This window comes from Cuculus canorus, chromosome 6, assembly GCF_017976375.1.
Source record: "Cuculus canorus isolate bCucCan1 chromosome 6, bCucCan1.pri, whole genome shotgun sequence".
NCBI classification, from domain to species: domain Eukaryota; kingdom Metazoa; phylum Chordata; class Aves; order Cuculiformes; family Cuculidae; genus Cuculus; species Cuculus canorus.
The window spans coordinates 40,580,586-40,601,784 of record NC_071406.1 but is presented as its reverse complement, the minus strand read 5'-3'; the positions used below and the strand labels follow the sequence as shown (position 1 = coordinate 40,601,784).

The 21,199-nt window shown below is 47.8% G+C and overlaps 1 long non-coding RNA gene across 9 annotated transcripts in view; it reads left to right on the top strand.

The window, feature by feature from the left end:
• LOC128852576 (uncharacterized) overlaps positions 1-21,199 on the top strand; it is a 103,617-nt gene that overhangs the window by 43,777 nt on the left and 38,641 nt on the right. For all 9 annotated transcript variants that reach the window (XR_008450536.1, XR_008450534.1, XR_008450537.1 and 6 more), the window contains one exon: positions 3,047-3,178. This is a non-coding gene — a long non-coding RNA (uncharacterized LOC128852576). The remainder of the gene's footprint in view (positions 1-3,046; positions 3,179-21,199) is intronic.

The following is a 21,199-nucleotide window of genomic DNA, read 5'->3' as shown; positions in this document are numbered from 1 at the left end:
TCCTCTGATAAGGATTTAATAGGAGGAGGCTTTTGGCCCTAATTCAGCAAAGCACCGGTGCTTTATGCTTATGCCTTCATGACTTGCTCCCTCCTTGATATTGTGTTGGGCGTGGATTCCTTGGGAGGTGAATGTTTGGAGTGAGGGGACAAGTTGGGCTTGTTCCTGTTTATTTAGCTTGCCATCCAAATTACAAATAGGTTGAGATTTCCCACTGATCTGTCATAACATCCCAGCAGCATTATTTGTGATATTGCTCATATTGTGATATTGCTCACAGTCGACATGGGGGTTCTGGGGTGCTGAGGAAGGAAGGCACTACCTCTACCATTGAGATGGAGAAAGGAGAGGCTTCTGATCTTAAGAAAAGGGGTGTCAGCATCAAAGTGGCCTTAAAAAACTGAGCTCACAGCTGGTGGCGTGGATTTCCCCAGCGGTAGAGAGCGAGATGGCTGAGAAGCAAATGTGGGGAAAGTTATAAGTGATTTGGAGGTCTGGAGTTAAAGAAAAAGGTGCGTAAGTGCTGGTGGTGTTTTTGAAACAAAGTGGAAGCATCTCCAGGCTTTCTCATTCCATGGGAGTGGAGCAGGGCAGACTTTGCCAGCCAAAAAGTGGTGCCAGCTCTGCTTCTCATATGTTTGGATGTGGGGCTGGTGGATCTGGCTGGATGACATCCCACCCATTCCCAGGACCTGTGCTCTGCCAAGGATATGGGTTAGAAAGTTCACATAAACCTGTCCAACGCTTCATAAGCCCTTCTGCTTTCTCTCCCAAGTCCTTCCCTGCCAAACCCAGGGGTATTTGGAGTTCCTCTCTGCTCCCCAGCCTCTCGCCATCCAGCAGTGCAGGAGGAATAGCAGCCTTGCTTCCCAATAAATCAGTGCTGCCCAGTGGTCCACATCTGGCCAAGTGAGCTCTGCGGGTTTCAGGAAGGAAAACATTGAGAACTCTTTCTTGCTCAATATCTGCCTGAATACATGTATTTACGCATATATATATATAATGGATTTGTATGTATATATATAATATATCTATAAAAGAAGCTTGTCTAGAACCCCAGCGTGCAGCTTTTCCCTGTCAGCAGGCTTTCCACAAGGCTGGGCTTACACATGGGGACCAGATGTGGCCGTCTAAAAAGATCTGTTCTCTTCTATACCCTCTCTTTTTTTTCCATCCTGCTCAAGTACAGCATGAGACATATGGGCCAACCAACCATCTGAGGCTAAGCAGAAACCAAGAGTGATCGCTTACAATGCCATAAATAGCTAAGTAGCCGTTTTCAATAGTAAATAGGGATATGTGAAATGAGAGCGAACTCTCCAAGCAGTTTGTAGACATTCCAGTTTCTTGTTTTAATATCTTCATGTGGCTTTTTTCCCCTCCTTCTTCACTTTTCTTGGTGGGAGGTGACACATTTAACAATGCTTCCCATGAGCGAGAGGCCCACTCTGGTTATCTAAAGCAGAATGAAAAGAAAAAGAGGGATGGGGGGGATAGGAGTCTTCAAAAGGAGCCAAGCAGAACTGGAGACCTCAGGCGTCTTGGGAGCTGTATGTTCGGTTCTTTGAGGAGACCCTGAAAAATCTCATCCACACGCTATTGGCAGTCAACGCAAGGACTGGGAGACGCGTTCCCAGCTTAGGGCCTTTGTATGAACTTCCAAAGCTTTCATGAGCTGTCTCAGCCAGCCACCCTTCTTGACAGCAATGAAAGCCGTCCAGAAAGCTGAATTCCTGCCTCATGGAATGAAATCTTCTGATTTTCAGATCAGGAGGAAAAGTCAAAGTGTTTTCATTGCATGGATGGTCTTGTGAAATGTAGACTCAGTAACGAAGGAGTGACCTTATTGTAGTGGACCATTTAGTTTCAGTCTAAACGCTATGTAAAGAGACACAAAATGGAGACATCAGTACAAAAGGAAAGGGCAGAATAACCAATATGAAAAAGCTGAAATGAAGCCTTTGGTTTCAAATGTAAATGCTTCTGAGGTTTTGCTGGCCAACTCCTTCAAAATCGAAGTTCTCCTGCAAGTGAAATGGATGAATGGAATTTACTATTGAAAAACTGCTCCGGGCATTTTAGTGGTTTGCCCCAAACACAGCTTGCTGTCAAATCTGTGCTCTTCTTTATAGCACAAAGTTGATAACCACACATAAGGCTTGGAATCCCAACTTTGAGATTGGCCTTGCTTTCAGAAAGAGGTTGGATTAGAGACCTTCCAAGGTCCCTTCTGACCTTGGTGATGTTCACAGTCTTTGCCATGGGAAAGAGTAACTTCGCTAAGACATAATGGGGCGGGGGGGAAGAAGAGGAAAGCAAGAGAGGAGAAGGAAAAGGAGGATAGAAGAAGAAAAACAGAGATAGAGGGATGCATTTCTCCAAGCTGTGCCTAGAGGGGAAGAAGCAAGAAGTGTACTTTGAATCATAGAATAGTCAGGGTTGGAAGGGACCTTAAAGATCGTCCATTTCCAACTGCCCTACCATGGGCAGGGACATCCCACTGGCTCAGGCTGCCCAAGGGCCATCCAACCTGGCCTGGAACACCTCCAGGGATGGGGCAGCCACAGCTTCCCTGGGCAACCTGTTCCAGTGTCTCACCACTCTCGTGGTGAAGAAATTCTTCCTAATGTCCAGTCTATATCTGCCCCTCTCCAGTTTATACCCATTGCCCCTCATCCTACCCCCACAAGCCTTTATGAACAGTCCCTCTCCAGCTTTCCTGTAGCCCCTTCAGGTACTGGAAGGTCGCTTCTAAGATCTCCTCTGAGCTTTCTCTTCTCCAGGCTGAACTTGTATCCTTCCAGTTTGCAAATTCAAAATTCCTTCCCTGCTTTTCTTCCAAAATATCACCAAAGTAATCTCCTCCAGATGCCCTGCAGACCTGACCCCAGTTCGGTGTTGGAGGAGGGATGTTTCCAGGTGTGTGAAGTATCTCTGGGAAGGTGGCATCTCTGCCTGTGGGGAGAATCCATTGATGGGGAAGGCACAGGAGAGCTGGCTTAGGCAATAGGCAAGCGTCTTTATTTGTATCAACTTTGCTTTACAGGGAGCAGAGCAAGCAGAAATACCAAATCATCCAGCTGGAGCTGTTGGATGAAGTGAGGAGGAGCAGTCCTGGTCACTGAGAGTCACCACCCATGGCAAAAGGAGCACTTGACAGATCGAGAGGTTTAGTAAGGTAAGAAGGAGCATTTTGATTATCAGGTACTAACTTCCTCTGCAACTCTAGGAGCCGCATGCAGTCACTTGTTAATTCTTGCTGATGCTGGTAGCTTTGTTGGTCTTCTTCCTTGAACTTGGTCTGCTAAGGAAATCGGAGGCTACAGCCACCCGGGATTGAATGGGCTGTGGCATGAGAGGAGTGATGTGACTAATTCAGCCACACCTGGTGTATCTTGGACCACCAGGGAGGGGGTCGAGACACCTTCCTTGGAGGTGTTCAAGGAACGGGTGGATGAAGTGCTTAGGGACATGGTTTAAGGGAGTGTTAGGAATGGTTGGACTCGATGATCCCGTGGGTCCTTTCCAACCTGGTGATTCTATGATTGGCTAAGTAGTTTTGGTCCTAAAGCAGTGCAAGTGTGACGGCACAGGTCCCGCAGGAGAGCACCGTCTCTGAGCCCCACAGCATGCTCGATAAATAGCTTGGACGTTGAGTGTCGTAATTCCAGCAGTGCTCGGTATTGGCTCAGCTCTGCTTTATTCACAGTCAGCGGGAAACGCTGACGGCGAGCCAGCACGGCTCTTGCAATCCCTTTCTCTAATTACATCTGTCTGCCGTGGAAGCCCCAAAGACTTCAAAGGGATGACACTGGATTTCCATGAGGCTGTCTCTCTGGATCTTCCATCCCGGTTTCTCAGCCCATGGTGGTCCATAAGGCTTCAGACGGGGTCCCACTAAACAACTGCAGAAAACACTAAAATACATTACACGTTCCCACAAATGCATGTTCCCACACAGACAAAGGCAAGGAAAATGGAGAGAAATCAAAGCTCTAAATGAACAATTGAAATGCAGCTTTGTTTTTTTGTCCTCTTTTTGGCTGTAAACAAAAAAGCGTGTGAACGAGATGGAGTTGGGTTCTCCAGAAGGTGAAATGGTTCTTAAAAAATCTGCCCTGCATTAAGAGCATTATGAGATGCTGCAGAGGTGGTCCAAGGTTCCTCCCTGGAGGAGGCAGAAGGGCGATGTCGTTGCTTTCTACAACTACCTAAAAAGGAGGTTGTACTGAGATGGGTTCTGGTCTCTTCTCATAAGTACCAAGTGATAGGATGAGAGGAAATGGCCTCAAGTTGCACCAGGGGAGGTTTAGATTGGATATTAGGAAAAATTTCTTTACTGAAATAGTGGTGAAGCACTGGCAGAGGCTGCCCAGGGCAGCGGTGGAGTCGCCATCCCTGAAGGTGTTCAAAAAAGGCGTAGATGTGGCGCTTCAGGATGTGGTTTAGTAGGCACGGTGCTGTTGTGTTGGTGATTGGACTTGATGAACTTAAAAGTCTTTTCCAACCTTAAGGATTCTGTGATTCTGAGGTCCTGGGTATCATCTCTCGGGGCAACTCCGAGTATGAGCCCTTAATCTCACTGACCTCTTGGTGCATTTCACATCTCGTACTTAAATAACTGCGTGTCTTCCCTTAGGCCAAACATTCCTAAATCCTTCTGGCTATGTCTTAGGTCCATGAAGCCTTCCTACCTCTCTGTTAATGCAAAAGTAAAGATAGACTGCTCCAGGTGGGTTTATTTCGTTTCTTAAAATTATGAATGAGTCTTTAGGGAGGTCCATACACCACACACCATAGCAAAGCTTCTTTAGCACTTCGCTTACCCATCCTCGAGGGACAGCAATGTGTAACAGCCACAGCCGTGCCAGGACATCCACAAAATCAGTTCAATCCTTCCCTGTCTCCCAGAGGTTGGATCAAAGAGGAGAAACTCTGGTTCGTGCTGAGCAGAAAAAGCACTTTTTTAGTCTTGGTGGAGGTTTGAAGGAGGTGCTCGTGCCAGAGACAGCGATGCCAGCTCAGTGGGATGGGGGAAATTAGGCTGGGAAGTGATGCTTTCCATGCCCTGCGGAAGGGCAGCAAAACATGGCACTGAAACCACAGCAGAGAATGCGTTGGTGGCTTTTTCTCTCTTCTACAAAGCGTCACCCACCTTCTCAGGCCCTTTTGGGTTGGAAAAGTGGTATAATTGGAGCGTTTCTGTAATAAAGGCTGTTGGAGACATCTCCAGCACCACTGCTTATCCTAAAAGAAAAGGAGAGAGGGATTTTTTTTTTCTCTAGATATAATCAACTCATGGGTCTTCTGAGCAGTTTCCTGCAGGGGGGGCCAAGGGGAGAGGGGGGTTGTTTATCCCCAGAGCATCCATCAGCCCTTCTTCCAGAGGGACTCCCTTTGCCACAGGAAGTTTCAGCCCTTGGGACACAGTGGTGGCCCTTTCTACCTGGCAAGAGGCCCTGAACCCCAAAAGGTTTTCCAGGCTTGATGCTTGAAGAATGCATCCCAGGGCTGGGTTAACCCTGTCCGACACGGAGATGCTTTATATAACGAGTTTTCATAAAACAGGGAAGTTTTATAACTAGTCAAAGAGTTGATGGGCCAGCTCTGGAAGAAGCAAACAAATAGCATTGTCAGACAAATATAAGTGATTTTGGCCAGACTCTTCTCCTGGACAAAGCCAGCTTGGCTCCGCTTGCTCCACTCCTGATTTTCTTCAGTGAGGGAAGAAACAGCCAGTAAGAAAGTGGCAATTTCCAAACAGCCGAGGCAGATCTGACCGTGGTCATTTGAACAGGCTTTTAGTAACCTTCAGAGACTGGCAATTCGGGTGGTAAACCCACTTTACGATCTTTTATTACCTGCGCTCTGCTCAGAGGCAGCAAAACTCATTACAGGCGTAAATGGGCAGAGTGCTCCCGCGTACTCATGCAGGCAACCTTTAACGTTCTCCGTTTTCTGGCTTCTCGGTGATAAAAATACATTACTGGTTAAAAACCAAAGCCACAGAGTTAGCCTCTGGTTTGCTTATCAGTCAGGCTTCTGTGCTCGAGGTTTTATTTTGTTGCTGACGTCCCAGGGATGACTGTAGAAAATGCATTTAGTTTTTAGGAAGTCAGCCAGTATGGTACGCTTTCTGGTTTTTATTTAACTGCACATTAAATGTTCCCCTTTGCCCCAAGTTTTATTGAGGAGAAATTAAAGAGAGCCTTGTTAAGCAGGAAACACGGAAGGAAAACAGTCCATCCTGCTGGGCCGAAGAAACAGCCTCAGGATCAACCCTACCACATTAGCCCAGTTCTCCAGACCTGATATAATTACGAGCATCACGGTCTGCAAAGGGCACGGGAACTGCAGACATTTCTCCTGTAGAAAACTGGGGAGAAACAAGGGCTGAAAGGGACCTCAGAGTTGATCTGAACTCACAGCTGGTGGGTGTAGGTGTGAGCTGATCATGTTGAGTGATGGAGGTCCCTCAATAGCCCCGCACAACCTCTCCCTGCTGTTACAACATTTGCTGTCAAATAGAAAACGTTTCATAACTCTTGCAAGCGAAACCATCCAAGTCCACCAGCGTCCCAGCCAGCTTTCCTGGCTGGAGGGTATCACTCCAGCAACGCTCAACGAGCTGGTCCTGCGGAGGAAGCCTTCGAGACACAATGCGTCAGAGGGTTTCCAATGAGCTCATAGGTCCATTGACATGCAGAATGATTGCTGGGACATGTGCATACCCTCACAGTCTTTGCTCCACACCCGTCTCTCTGGGCGTTTTGGCTCAAGAAGGCTGTGGTACAGCCAAAGGACCATGCGTTGTATTTGGGCTTGAAGGCACATGCTGGTACCCCTAACCCATCATCACCTGCTGATGTCTCACAAACATGTTTCTGGTTTTTGGACCATCTTACACTTGGGATGAATCCACGCTATCTGTCCGGTGCTCTAGGGAAGCGCAGAAAGCTGGTGCTCTTGGTGGTGTTTCTCGACACCCCACCTGTGCCGGAGTTTCTCAGTGGAAGGAAAAGGCACAGATTACCTTGGTATTAACTAATACTGAGAGCACCATCTGGTGGGCTGCAGGGCCAGATAGTGTGGTCAGCCGGAGCCGAGGGTGGGCTCGTGTCCTGAAATCAACCCAGAAACATCTAGTTGGGGCTGTCAAGTAGCCGTGGTCTACCTGGTGTGGCATCCCATAGCCACCAGCCGGCATCCTCAAGGAGAACATAGAAATAGTCCCCACAGTAGCAATTGGCAAATAGCATTTCTTCCTATCTTTGGACAGATGGAGCTCAATGTACTTCTTGATGTGTGGAGAAATCCCTAGCTAGGATGACTTAGCTCCTACCATAAATATCCATCCTTTTTCTGACTATAATTAACGTCTTAACATCAGTTACATTGTGCCAATGAGTTCCATGAGTTTAGGGGTTTTTTGATATATATATGTATATGAAATTATATTTATTTCTCTTCCACATATATATAAATACATATCCATTTTAAGTTGGCTGATATTCAACATTACCGTCTGTAGCCTTTCCACGTGTCTTAGCAGGGCCTGAGGTTCTTGGAACAGCCACAGTATTGCTGCCCCTCATGGTTTTGTCCGGAGCCCTGTGATACCCTATTAACTCCTACAAAGTCCCTCCGCTTGCTGTGCTGTACAAAGCCTAGAAAAGATGACCTTCAAAAAGCAGATGGACCTCATGGAAATCACGCACCACTTTTAAAACCTCAATCTTGTTGTTGAGCCTTCAGCACAATCCCCAAGCTCTGCGTGCTTTGGGGTGAGAGACACCCTCCCAAGACATCATATGGCTTTTGCCAGGCTGATTCTCCTTTCGTCTAGATGGAAGCAAGCCAAAGGTGTTCCTTAGTGTTGGAGCTCCTTCACCTGCCCCTTTTGCTGCAGGTCGTGGGTCTGACCGAGAGGTCCCCTCCCTTACTGCATCCGGCACGATGCGGGATGAGCTATCCCAGGCATTTTTTTATGCTGCTATATAATTTTTTTATCCATCAAAGTGTTTCCTATATGCGGGCTGTTAGGGAACAAGTTTTTTTATGTGCTTGTGCAGTTTGGTGCAAATCGGGGTCCTCAGCTCGCAGGGAGGGGGGGCACTCAAGTAGGGTTATAATGTGAAAAGTACTATAACAATAAAGATTTTGTGAGGTCTTGAGCTGTTGCCAGCCTCAGGGGAAGAAGCTCTTGCTTCTCTGAGCTGAACTCCTATCCCCAGACTTGGTCCATCTGATTCCCATTAAAATATTCTCCCAGCAAAGGTGAAAACAAGCAGAGTTAGTGAGCAATTTCAGCCTCAGCTTTCCGCTTCTCTGGCTCATGGGGTGCCTGGTCAGGCTGGTGGGCGATGGTGGACTTTCTTGGAAAACAAGGTTTGCCAGAGGCTGCTTTGCTTCTGCTCCTGCACCTCCCAGAGGGAAAGTTGGCAGAAGTTTGACTGCAGACGGATTTGTCATTTATCTTTTATAAATGACAGATTTATACCTATATTTGTATGTATAACATATGTGGTACATTCACTTATGTTATAGGTAATGGGATGGTATTGCTGAGCACGCGCTGTGACTCTCTGGGGCTCTACGGAACGAGCTGGGTGATGTTCTTTTCACGCTTAGAGTTTATTTTATTGTCATTACGTGTGTTTCTACACATCTGTGAGATGCTTCATAGAATTATAATACATGTGAATTATTCAATAGCAGCGGTAACTCGTGGTACTTTATCCTGAGCATCGGTGCTGGGTTTTGTTGCAATGAGCTCAGATAGAACACAAAGAGAAAAATTAGTGCAAAGGAAGTTTGCAGCTTTTTCATAGGTTCTCTGTGACGGTCGGTTCCCAGGGCTCGCTGCTCCAACCTCTGTGTCGTCCTCAGTGTTTGCCCTCTGTACGCTTTTCTCTCAGCTGAGGCAGCGTGGGACCGGTTCCCACATTTTCCCAAAGGAAAATCTTGTTAAGAAAACACATGAGATTTTTCTCATAGTTTTCATAGCATAGCAGGTGGAAACATGCAAGCAGGGTGGAAAAAAAGCCAGCTGGGAGGACCCAACTCTGTTGTTAAAGTGTCAAAAGCTAGTTAACACAAACTCCTACTGCTGCTTTTCTTGAGTAAACACTCCCAAGGGTTTTGCTGCCGATACCAAACAAGTCACGCTCGAGAAACACTTGTTAGCAGGAGCCTTGGGTGAGTTTCCCAACCAGAAGGTAGATGTGGGTGTTCCCCCTTTGGGTTGAGAGTTATGGGAAGTGTTGAAAGTGCCTCGTGTAGATTTTCAAGTCTTTCCCCTCTTGGAAGTGAGGACCTGGTGGAATCCCAACTACTTGCACAACCCACCCTCGGGGTTTGCTTTTCCAAGTGTGAGCAACTATGCAAACTTTTTCTTTGAGGTGTACCGAGGTCCTCCTTAGGATGGGGGCGAATCTCTTACTCTCCTCTTTTTCCCCAAACCCATGCTGTGTGCTTGGGCTGCCGTTGTTGTTGTAGTCGCTCTGTCCTCAACAGTCGTGCAAAAGCACATGTGCATAGTGCCATCTTTGAATTTCCATAGAATCATGGAATCGTTTGGTTGGAAAAGAGTTTGGAGATCATCAGCTCCAACCATACCTGTCCGCTACTAAATCGTATCCCAAACGCTTCACCTACGCACCTTTTAAACACCTGCAGGTATGGTGAATCCATCACCTCCCTGGGCAGCCTCGGCCAGTGCCTGAAAACCCTTTCAATGAAGAAAATTTTCCTAATATCCAGTCTAAACTTTCCCTGGTGTAGCTTGAGGGCATTTCCTCTCATCCTATCCCTTCTTATTTGGAAGAAGAGACCAAGCCCCACTGCTCCACAACCTTGTAGACAGTGATAAGGTCTCCCCTCAGCCTCCTCTTCTCCAGTTTAAACAAGCCCAGTTCCCTCAGCCGCTCCTCATAACGCTTGTTCTCCGGCTCCTTCCCCAGCTCCATTCCCTTCTCTGGACACACCCCAAGCCCTTCAATGTCCTTCTTGGAGTGAGGGGCCCAAAACTGAACGCCGGATCGTGGTGTGGCCTCATCATTGCTCACCAAAGGAGAAGGATGACTTTCCTGGTCCTGCTGGCCAGGATGCCATTGGCAGCGTTAAGACCCTGTTAAGGTAAACCATCCCCACGCAGCTGTGCTGCTGCAGATGCCGCTCTCCTGCGGTCACCTGCTGTGGCAGGGCTTTCACCTTGGTGTGCTCTGAAGTAAATGGAAGGAATCAGAGTTGTGCTCCATACCAGTACCTCAGCCACAATCCTTCATTTTCTTCTACACCAACAGTTCAGTATCATCAGAGATGTATACGTGAAAATGAAGGCTTTGGTTAGAATCTCTGGCAATTTATGCTAACCTGTTACCACCAAAGCAGGCTTTGACTTCTGGTGGTGTGTCCATGCAGTGCTTCCCCAGCAGCTACTCACAGAATCACCAGGTTGGAAAGGACCCATTGGATCATCAAGTCCAACCATTCCTAACACTCCCTAAACCATGTCCCTCAGCACTTCATCCACCCGTTCCTTAAACACCTCCAGGGAAGGCGACTCCACCCCCTCCCTGGGCAGCTGTTCCAGTGCCCACTTGCCACCCTCATGGAGGAAATGAGGAGCATGAACTCCACCCCACCGTGCTGCGATTTAATGAGCCAAAGTTAGAAAAACCCACCGCGCAGATGAGTTTTTTTTTTTTCCTCCCTGTGACGTTTCCCTTCCCCCTCCGTCTCCGGCCCTTTTCTGCGGGCTCTGAATCGTGGCACCTGCTTGCTTCAGCTGTGATTAAAACTGGGGAAGAAAATAATCAGCGCGGCTTGCTTTCTTCTCCCCAAACAATAGCCAAAACCTCCGCAAACTGGCATGCTCTGTCCAATGGGAATCGAAACCCTCCGCGTTAATAAGCGCGCCTTTGGACCCTAAGCGATGTCTTTTGTGTGGGGCTCTCCGTGCATTTTAATAAGCCTGGCTTTATACAAAGACCCCCCCCCAAAAAAAAGAGAGAGAAACAGACACATGCACAAAGACAAATTTCATTAGGCTTTAATCTCCTTTCTGACGAATACGCTCCTGCCGATCTGTAAACCCTTTCAGCCCAGCGATGCCGTTCTTTTTTTATCTTGTTGTTGTTATTTTTTTCCCCAGCAAAATAAAACTCAGCCTGGGAGGGGACTCCAGTGCCAAACCCTGGGTACCAGCATGCTGAAAATGGGAAACGGCGCTTTATTTTTTTCCCTTCTTAAAGGTGTGAAGTTGTTAATGAGGTGTCCCACGTGGTAGAAACCCAACAAATCCTTTGATTAAAACCAGTCCAAGTGGCAGAGGCTGAATTATTTGTTCTCGCTCCCTTTGAGGGATGGTAGAGGCAGTGGTTGGGGGAGAGGAGGAAAAGATGAGAAATAGCATGTGCTGAGCAGTGGGTTTGCTTAATTTGGCAGAGCAGTTTAAACTCTTGTCAAGAAAAGGGAGGGGGGTGTTAAATGGTATCAGAGCTTGATATTGGATAAATAGAATCATAGAATCACCAGGTTGGAAAAAAAAACACCAGGATCGTCGAGTCCAACCATTCCTATCAACCACTAAACCATGTAAAAAAAAAAAGTAGAGATGCTGTAGGAGGAACATCTTTGAAATGCAGTGTTTTTTGGAGGGGAAGTGTTTAGTGGAGGGTGTCAGGTGGGAGATACAGCAGTGGGACTGTGCTGTTCTGTTAGGGCAAATATTCTGTTAGGATGGAGGGAGATTGGGTTGTTAATCCCAACATCTGTACATCACCTTAAGTGGTATCTTCTCGTTCGGTGCAGGGTGAGATGTGCGGCAAAGGCTCAGTTTTATGCAGTGCTCTGATTGATGTGAATTCCCTTGGAAAATCATTCCTGATGACACTCGGGGTCTGAGCTTTGAGCTCAAATCATAGAATCACCAGGTTGGAAAAGACCTTTGAGATCATCAAGTCCAACCATACCTGTCTGCCATGTCCTTAAGTTGCTCATCTACCAGTCTTTTAAACGCCTCCAGGAGTGGTGACTCCACCCCCTCCCTGGGCAGCCTCTGCCAGTGCCTGGTGACCCTTTCAGTGAAAATTTTTTTCCTAATATCCAATCTGAACCTCCCCTGATGCCCCTTAAGGCCATTTCCCCTTGTCCTATCACCTGTCAGTTGGGAGGAGAGACCAGCTCCCTCTCCTCAGAGCTAAGGGTTTGGCTTTCAGCTGTCATCTTCTCTTTTAGTCAGTTCTCCAAATCCTATGTTTTCTCAGGCTCCAAAGACTTGGACTGTAAGGTCCGATAGCTATAGTCATGCCCAGGAGCAAAGAAGGGCTGAGTTTTCCCGTGCTCTCTGCTTTGCATTTATTTACTCACCTGCAGAATACAAGCTCTTTAACTCTGTTTTATTTTCACTGTGTGTCCTGAGGCATCTCCCACCCCTGGGCTGTCCATAGGGATGGAGCCTGGGGAAGGAGCTAGCAATGACCAGCTGCCCAACAGGAGCAGCCAGGAGAGAAAAACAGCCCCTATTTTTCTCTCTATTGGCTGTCATGTCTCGAAATCGGCACTGGTGAGACCGCACCTCAAATACTGTGTTCAGTTCTGGACCCCTCACCACAAGAAGGATGTTGAGGCTCTGGAGTGTGTCCAGAGAAGAGCAACAAAGCTGGTGAGGGGGCTGGAGAACAAGTCTTATGAGGAGCGGCTGAGAGAGCTGGGGTTGTTTAGCCTGGAGAAGAGGAGGCTGAGGGGAGACCTTATTACTCTCTACAACTACCTGAAAGGAGGTTGTGGAGAGGAGGGAGCTGGGCTCTTCTCCCAAGTGACAGAGGACAGGACAAGAGGGAATGGCCTGAAGCTCCGCCAGGGGAGGGTCAGGTTGGATATCAGAAAAAAATTCTTCACAGTAAGAGTCATCGGGCACTGGAACAGCTGCCCAGGGAGGGGGTCGAGTCGCCTTTCCTGGAGGTGTTTAAGGAACGGGTGGATGAGGTGCTGAGGGACATGGTTTAGGGAGTGTTAGGAATGGTTGGACTCGATGATCCAGTGGGTCCTTTCCAACCTGGTGATTCTGTGATTCTGTGAAACACTCTTAGCAAGTTTCCAAACCTTAGCAGAGCTGTGGAGGGTGCCGGCATCTGCCCGTGCTGACATCCCCACCGGCTGCATGTCGGGCTGACAAAAGCTTTTGCAGGGAGCAGCGAAGGGCACGCAGGGAGACGGCTGCCAGGCAGCGACTGCTCCGGCTGCAGCAGCACCGTCGCTCCTGTAGGCACTTGGGTGTAGCTGCAGGGTCCCCCGGGCTCCATCCCCAGCGGCTCTGTTCCATGTGAATAATATGGTATGCAAAGACTGTCAAGTCTGCCCGCTCTGGAGTGCAGCCATCAAAAAACTAGCCCTGTGGCCAAGGAAAGACAGGAAACATCACAGCTTCAGCCCCATCCCCAGCAGGGCGAGCATCTGTGCTCCCTAGGGTTTGGCAGAAAATGGTTTTCCTGCCCTGCAAAAATGTAATTGCAGACAGCCTGTCCAGCCCGAGAGGAATTCATGGTCTGAAAAATACTCACAACCTCTCCTGCCCAAAATGAGAGGAAAGATGTGTTGAGGATGCTCGCCCTGGTGGTGCTGTCAGTGCCAGGCTGTGCAGGGACACGGCTGCAAAGAGGACGGGAACCGGCTGCCTGAAGAGCCACGCTCCCGAGGTGCCTCTGTTGCTTTCCGTAGAACTTAAAGCACATCCGTAGCCCCACAAGGGCTTTTCATAGAGCCGAGAGCCACTCGGAGGTGGATGCTGGTCCCTCCTCACTCTGACAGCGTCATCCTCCCGCTCTGAGAGCTGAGGGACTTATAAAAAACCGGAGGAAAATAAGCCTCATTGATTCACATGCTGGAAAGAATCCCCCTGCGTGGAGGGAGCAGGATGGCCAAGCTCTCCACCACCCCACCTGTGGTCCTCTGCCCACCTGTGATCCACCACCCCACCTGTGATCCTTTGCAATCCCTCTAACCCTAATGGAAAGGGGCAGCGAGGCTCTTCCCACCCTGAGATACTTTTAGCATTGATTTATTTGCATCCAAAAAAACCCAAAGAGAATACCCAACTAGGACTGTGAGATTCCCCTGTCCTTGAGAGACAGGTCGGGAGCAGAAGTGTAGGGTCTTGTGCCTCCTGGTCTGTGTCCAGAGGATGCTCCTGGCAGAAGGGATCACAGCTGCATCACTCTGAAGTCTTCCCAAAGGCAATTTTTTTGACTACTCATGTAGAGAAAAGTTGGGAAAAAAAATCTGCTCATTTTAAGTATTTTTGAGTTGGAACTTTTTTGGGGGAAGTTTCATTTGCGCAGTAACTATTTGGTCACCTACGACGTTTCCTGCCCATCGTTTGTCTTCGGATCGAATACTCTGCCTTCATTCTGTAGCTGTTAATGCATGTGGTTAGTTTTCCCTTCTGAGTCAAAAAGGAGTTGCAGCTTCCAGTACTGAAAGGGGACCTGCAGGAAAGGTGGGGAGGGGCTCTTGATTGGGGAGTGCAGGGAGAGGATGAGGGGGAATGGTTTTAAGCTGAAAGAGGGGAGATTCAGATAAGATCTTAGGAAGAAATGTTTCCCTGTGAGGGTGGGGAGTCCCTGGCTGAGGTTGCCCAGGGAAGTCGTGGCTGCCCCATCCCTGGAGGGGTTCAAGACCAGGTTGGATGGGGCTTGGAGTAACCTGATCCAGTGGGAGGTGTCCCTGCCCATGGCAGGGGTTGGAACTGGATCATCTTTAAAGTTCCTTCCAACCCAAACTATTCTATGAGTAGAACCAGCCATGCACCTTAATATTTCTGTGCCAGCTTAGAGATGGGCTTCCATACAAATGGAATTCATCAGGGATTGTGGTGAGTGGGGAGGTGTTAAAATCTGCTGCATCTGCAGTAGCAGACTCCTTCAAATGTGACAACCAACTGCTAGCAAAAATCTTGTCTGAAATCACTTAATCCCTGAAAGAAGTGACGCAGGACTTGCAGAAGGACTTTTGTGCTTGAAAGCTCATCTGGTTATTTCACCCACTGATGGGTAAAGGAACCGAGGGTTGTTTAGCCTGGAGAAGAGGAGGCTGAGGGGAGACCTCATCGCTCTCTACAACTACCTAAAAGGAGGTTCTACTGAGGTGGGTGTTGGTCTCTTCTCCCAAGTGACAGGTGATAGGATGAGAGGAAATGACCTCAAGTTGCACCAGGGGAGGGTTAGATTGGATATTAGGAAGAATTTCTGTCCTGAAAGAGTGGTGAGGCTTTGGCACAGGCTGCCCAGGGCAGTGGTGGAGTCCCCATCCCTGGAGGGGTTCAAAAACCTGTAGCTGTGGTGCTTCAGGGCATGGTTCAATAGGCACAGTGGTGTTGTGTTGATGGTTAGACTTGATGATCTTAGAGATCTTTTCCAACCTTAATGATTCTATGATCATTTTGGCTAATGAAAGACGTACCTGTCTCTGTAAACTCACAGTGCTCGGCTCTTCAGACTGTAATAACACTGGAAGATAGCAAAGACTTCCAAGGAGATCAGAGTGAATGCATTTGAAAAAACGCCCCTTCCTCACAAACAAAAAAATTCTCTTGAGACACCTTTAAAAAGAGAAGGAAAGCTGTTGGATGCCTTCACCCCCCTGCAACCCAGTAGCGTGCTCTCCTGCGTGCTATACGTGGGATAGCAAATCTGTACAATGTGAATTAAACATCAGAGATATTTGGGGAGAAAAATTCCAGCACCAAACATCTGTTCCTGGGTTTCCCGTGGCCGGAAGGGATAGGTCAGGCTTAGCTGCAGTCAGAGGGTATTTTGCATCCTGCTCTGTAATGCAGCTCTGCACAAGCTCAGCTTGGAGCGGGTGGATAATCTGTGCTCTTCGAGCGAAACGCGTGCAGGAGCTCTGCCAGGATCTGTGTGCAGGGTCTGAGCTAAAGCAAACGATGGGTTCTGGAGCAGGCCTTGAAAAATGGATAAATAAGCTTCTGCCTCACTTACCTCCTTTATATATAAGGTGAAGATGATGTGCAGAAATGGCACAATCCTGTGCAGAGCCGTCGCTACCAGGATAAAATAACTACCTGTCCTTATCCAGCTACCGGTCTTGGCTTTAATGGAGCCTGTGTAGGGAGGTCAAAGACTCTTCATCGGGGAGGTTAGTACAGAATAAATCGGAGCAGCTCCAAGCAAGCAGCTTTTTTCCATTAGCCAGGGCACAGCAGAGAGATCGGGTATCAGGCAATCCGTCCTGCCTTGCCTGTGAGGGAGGGTGAGGGAAGAGCGCACTAAAACACGTGTCTGCTTTGGAAAACTGTGGTGGACACAGAGTTCAGGTTTTCAGCTAGACCGGAGGGAACGATTTCCTGGAAAATGGGCATTGGATGTAAACTTCTGTCTGCCGTGTCTATAAAGTGATCGTTCACGCGTTCAGCTCTGTGAAGGTTTTATGAGAATATGTTGCAGCCTGGGCTTTGCTCACAAGTCCTTCCCTACAGGACTGATCAGCATCCCTTCCTCCTCAAGAAATTCAGAGGGAAAGAGAACAATTCCTTTGTTACTGGAGAAGCCAGGGCTATGCTGCACGTTGGCCCCCTCCCTACGGTGTCATGGACATCAGGACCCCCTTTTTGGGGGTTCCCCTTAAGCTTGAGGGATCCTAGACAAAGGATAGATGTCTTTATCCTGGGGTGAATTATCCACTTTAAGGGGTTATTTGGGCTGTGATTGAGGAAGGATTGATTTGCCCCGTCTCTGCCCGGCTGATTGTTGGCAATAAAACTTCTGCCACGAGGATGCACTTTGCTTTCAGCAGGACCAGGTTGGTCTGGTTGGAGCCACAAAACTGGTTGCTGCTGCTGAGAGGTGCTGGTTTGCCTGAGAAATCTGGGGTTATGCTGCGGTCTTTGGGAAACCTAACTTAAATTGGAAGAGGGATAAACTCGAAGAACAATAAAAGCAAGGGAATGGACTGAAGGGTAAACAGAGCAAGAATCACGCATATGGTTTCCCTGAATCTGAGTCTAAAAGACATCTAAATATAACAAATATTAAAAACTTTAATCCCATCCAGTATAAACAACAACAAAGTTTGCTTTTTTTTTTCATGCCTGGCAGAGAAATAGGAAAAAATTCCTTTTGGATCCCACAGGCAAATTGAGGACAGGATGAAACCCTGCCCTGCGTGGTGGCATGGCTCTTCTTAACCTCTCAGGATGCTCGAGGCAGAGATTGGATACGGTCCCATGAGCCCGGCTTCCCAGTTTCCACTGGTTCAGCTGGGATGCGGCTGGGAATATCTGAGCATCTGCAGCGCTGCTCTTGCCAACATAGCCTTGAAGGAGCCCAGAACTAAACCCACCCTATTGCTTTAGCAGACCCTTCTAGGGCTGCAGCTCTAGCCAGAGTTCCCCCGCTTTGGCGAAGGAGCACGGGGCTGAGGAAACTCGGGGCAATAACAGCTGCTGCAAGAGTTTTAACTGTGTGGTTGTCCGTGAGATCTGGAAAGACTCAGCCCCGAACCGTGTTGGCTCAAGGTTGGATGTCTGCAAAATCACGATGGCAGCAGGAAAAGCAAATGAGGGACTGTTGCTTCTTTGATGGTTGCAGGCAGGAGCCGGGGCTGCTGGAGGGCATCAGAAAGGAAGAGGAGCAGAGAAGTGGGGCTTATGGACCACACAAGACTGCATCTCCTTTTGCCGTGGGAGAACGAGCGCTGGGCTAGGTGGGGCAGGGACCAACAGGGTAATTCCCGTGTTGGTAAGTCTTCAAGCCTGAGACAGCTTCAGTCTTTTTGAATGCTGAGGGTCGAGGGACTTAGCACTCCTTTTCCAGACTCTAATGGTTCTTCATGTTTCAAAACCCCACCGTGAAGCCCTGCAGGGTATTCATAGTACCGCGCTTGGCCAGTTAATCACCCAGTTTTATATATGGGGAGACAGAAGGGTTTTAAGGCACTAATTTCCCCGAACAAAGCCTTTCTCTGCATATGAGGAGTGGTTGGGGCTGTTGAGCCTGGAGAAGAGGAGGCTGAGGGGAGACCTTATCACTGTCTACAACTGCCCCAAAGGAGGTTGTAGCGAGATGGATGTCTTCTCATGTCCCAAGAGAAGACTTGGGAGTCTTCTCCCAAGAGACCAAGGTTGTTGGTCTCTTCAAGTGGTAGGATGAGAAGAAATGACCTCAAGTTGTGCCAGGGGATGTTTGGACTGGATATTAGGAAACTTTTCTTTACTGGAAGAGCGGTGAAGCATTGGAACAGGCTGCCCGGGGCAGTGGTGCAGTCTCCTTCCCTGGAGCTGTTTGAGAGGCGTGTAGACATGGTACTTGGGGACATGGTTTAGTAGGCACAGTGGTGTTGGGCTGATGGTTGGACTGGATGATCTTGTAGGTGTTTTCCAACCTCAATTATGTTATGATTCTACGTCCCCACTGACCCAGCTCACTAACTTTTGTACTAACTAACATCAGCTGGCAAAATGCCTCCCAGCCTTCATCCTCTTCCTCATCCTATCACTCCTGAGGCATTGAGCTGCTTAGTCCCAAACTCTCTGCTTTGGGGTTGGGTTCTGTGACCCCAATCAATAACAGAATGTAAGTCCTCCTCACTCAATCGATGTCTTGGACACCACTGTGCAATATGTTACCCATCTGCTGGTCAGATCCCCAGGGCTGAACCTGGTAGTAAATACAGAGGAGAGGGAATGATCCGCAGGGAGGAATTCAGCACACAGCTAACCCCGCAGTAAAGGTTAAACTCCTCATGCTGTGTGGTTAACAAAAACTCCCTTGATGGAGGCAGTGCTTAAAAATGAATGGAGTTAGATTGCAAAGACCAAGAGTTAATGTGATACAGCAGAAACGTAGAGATGGAGAAGCAGCTCCTTAGCTGGTAAATATGAGAGTAGAATAAGAAGACTTTACAACCTAAATGTTTTTCTCTTATGAGCTCAAAAGTTTTGGCTTTTGCCAAAGCTTTCTTCCTCTAAGGCCGGAGAGATATGAAAGAAAGAGCTGCTAGCAGAAGCCCGTGACCAGCTGTGGACTCAGCTGGGTAAAGAAATCCCTCAAACACAAATGCAGGAATTCGAGGGTCTTTTCGTGTCATCTATTTCTGATGACTCAGAGCTGATGGTGGGAACGCTACCTTGATATTTCTGGCATATCTGGAGAGGGGAGGAGAGTGTTTAGGAACAGATGAACCGCTGCTGTAAAATACAGAACATCACAGATGAATCATTTTTTGCAATAGAGCAGATGTTGGCGTGTTAATAAAGTTGGAAGAAATGCATGCAAACTCCTCATTCCATTAGGATGAATTCAGGCTTGGAAGAAACTACCAGGTACCAGAGATAAACAGCCGAGAGACAAATCCTTTCTGTACAGTGCGCAGTTAGGCTGCGGATTTGTCCTGCGGTGGGCTGCATTTCAACCCGTCGGTGGCTTAAAATAGAATTGGCTCCTTGGTAGGAGACAAATTCCCCCTTGCAGGCAAAAGCTAATAGTAAGCTTCTGGATATCAGAAAGAAATGTTCCTAAAAGAGTGGGATAAGTCAGATTGTACCCCAAAAGCTCACACCCCCTTTGGTCTGGGTCTGAAGGATCAGCTATTGGTGATGGTTAGAAGCAGGGGGTTTGCAGTGGCAGGGATTTGGGAGGGACAAAAGAGCAGTAGATGGGTGGCAAAGTGGGAGTTGTTCCAAATATGTGGCCAAGATGCTAAGGATAAACAGCGTTAACAAAGCAGTGAATAAACAAAGGATGTCAATATGACCTGATTTCTATCAGTATTCACCAGTATTGAGTCAGTTCCCTGCCATGTGGCTGTGGTTTCCTGTTTATACCCGGCGTGCACAAGAGATAGTCACAACAAAAACTGTAGAAATTGGCGCCTGTAATTTATCTTATTTCCAGGGCTAAAACCAGCTCCCATTTCTGCAGGCATGATGGAGCGGTGGAGCTCTTGCCTCCTGCTGTGATCGAGCACGGGTGATGCCCATCAGTTCCAATTCCAATCATCTAACCGGCTCTAGTTAGGACCCGAAATCATTTGGTTGATTGGAACAAGGGAGAATGGGTGAGATGCTTACAAGAAAAAAAAAAATACAATAAATTAATTCTCTGTATTTTTTGAAGCTTCTTGTTTGACATCTGATGACAGGCGCCTCTGGAGTCAATCTTAGGAACATATGTATAAAGCTGTTTAAGAGGAAATTCTGCCTTATCGTCTGTAATAATTTATACTCCCAAGGCTGCTTATCTTGTGCTGACTGGTGGGACCCCTGTGTGCAAGCTGAGCTTCTGTAATTAACCTTCCTCCAGGAATTGGATACTTTTGGTACCTCCTTTTCTGCTCTTGATGGGAGAAACCTAGATCACTCAGTCATCACTCCCCTCTCCCAGCACGGCACGAGGCAATCTGCACAGGTCTTCGAATTTCCTTGACGAAAGAAAGTGAAAACATCACGTAGTTTTGGTGAAGGAGACGTGAAAGAAAGAAAGAAGAGAGTCTTTGTGGGATTACGGTGATGCAAGGTCTCTTAGAAACGCCCAGCCCCAGTCTACACTACCCCTGCCAAGGTAGAACTTGTGGAGATGACCGTGAAAGGGTGATGTTGCTTTTGAGGTGTTATCCCACAAAAAACATCTGCTCTGGGTCGGGTAGTTGCTCTGTATTTAGCAACCCTCAGCGGAGCCCTCATCGCGTGAACCTGTCCAGACCTCACAGCATGACCACCATGCATTGGAAATGTTTAGTGATGAGAGATGTAATGGAACATATGGAATTAGGAGCTCCTCAAATCCCTCCTGGCTCTGCAGCCAGTCTATCTCCTCCCATCTGCCATTGTGTAATCCCTCCCGGTCACACCTTCCCCATGCAAGAATCGCCCAGAGAGGGTTATGTGCTTAAGGCTTCTCTTTTTGGCTTTTACTGTCTGAAAACGCGATGACGTAGGTGATTAACCAAAGGCGTTGCGGGAAGGGAATGGTCTCAAAAATTGCTTTTAAAAAACACAAGAAAAGATGGTCGTGTGAGTCCCTTTCTGCCACAAAGTTTGGCAGTGCTTTTGTTGCAGCAGCGAAGGGCAAAATAAGGAAAGGTAAATCTATTTTACTTGAAAAAAAATGTTATTTGATGAGATCTGCAGTAATTTTATTTTTTTTTTTTTTTTTTGCGGTTCATGTTCTGTTTACCTTTG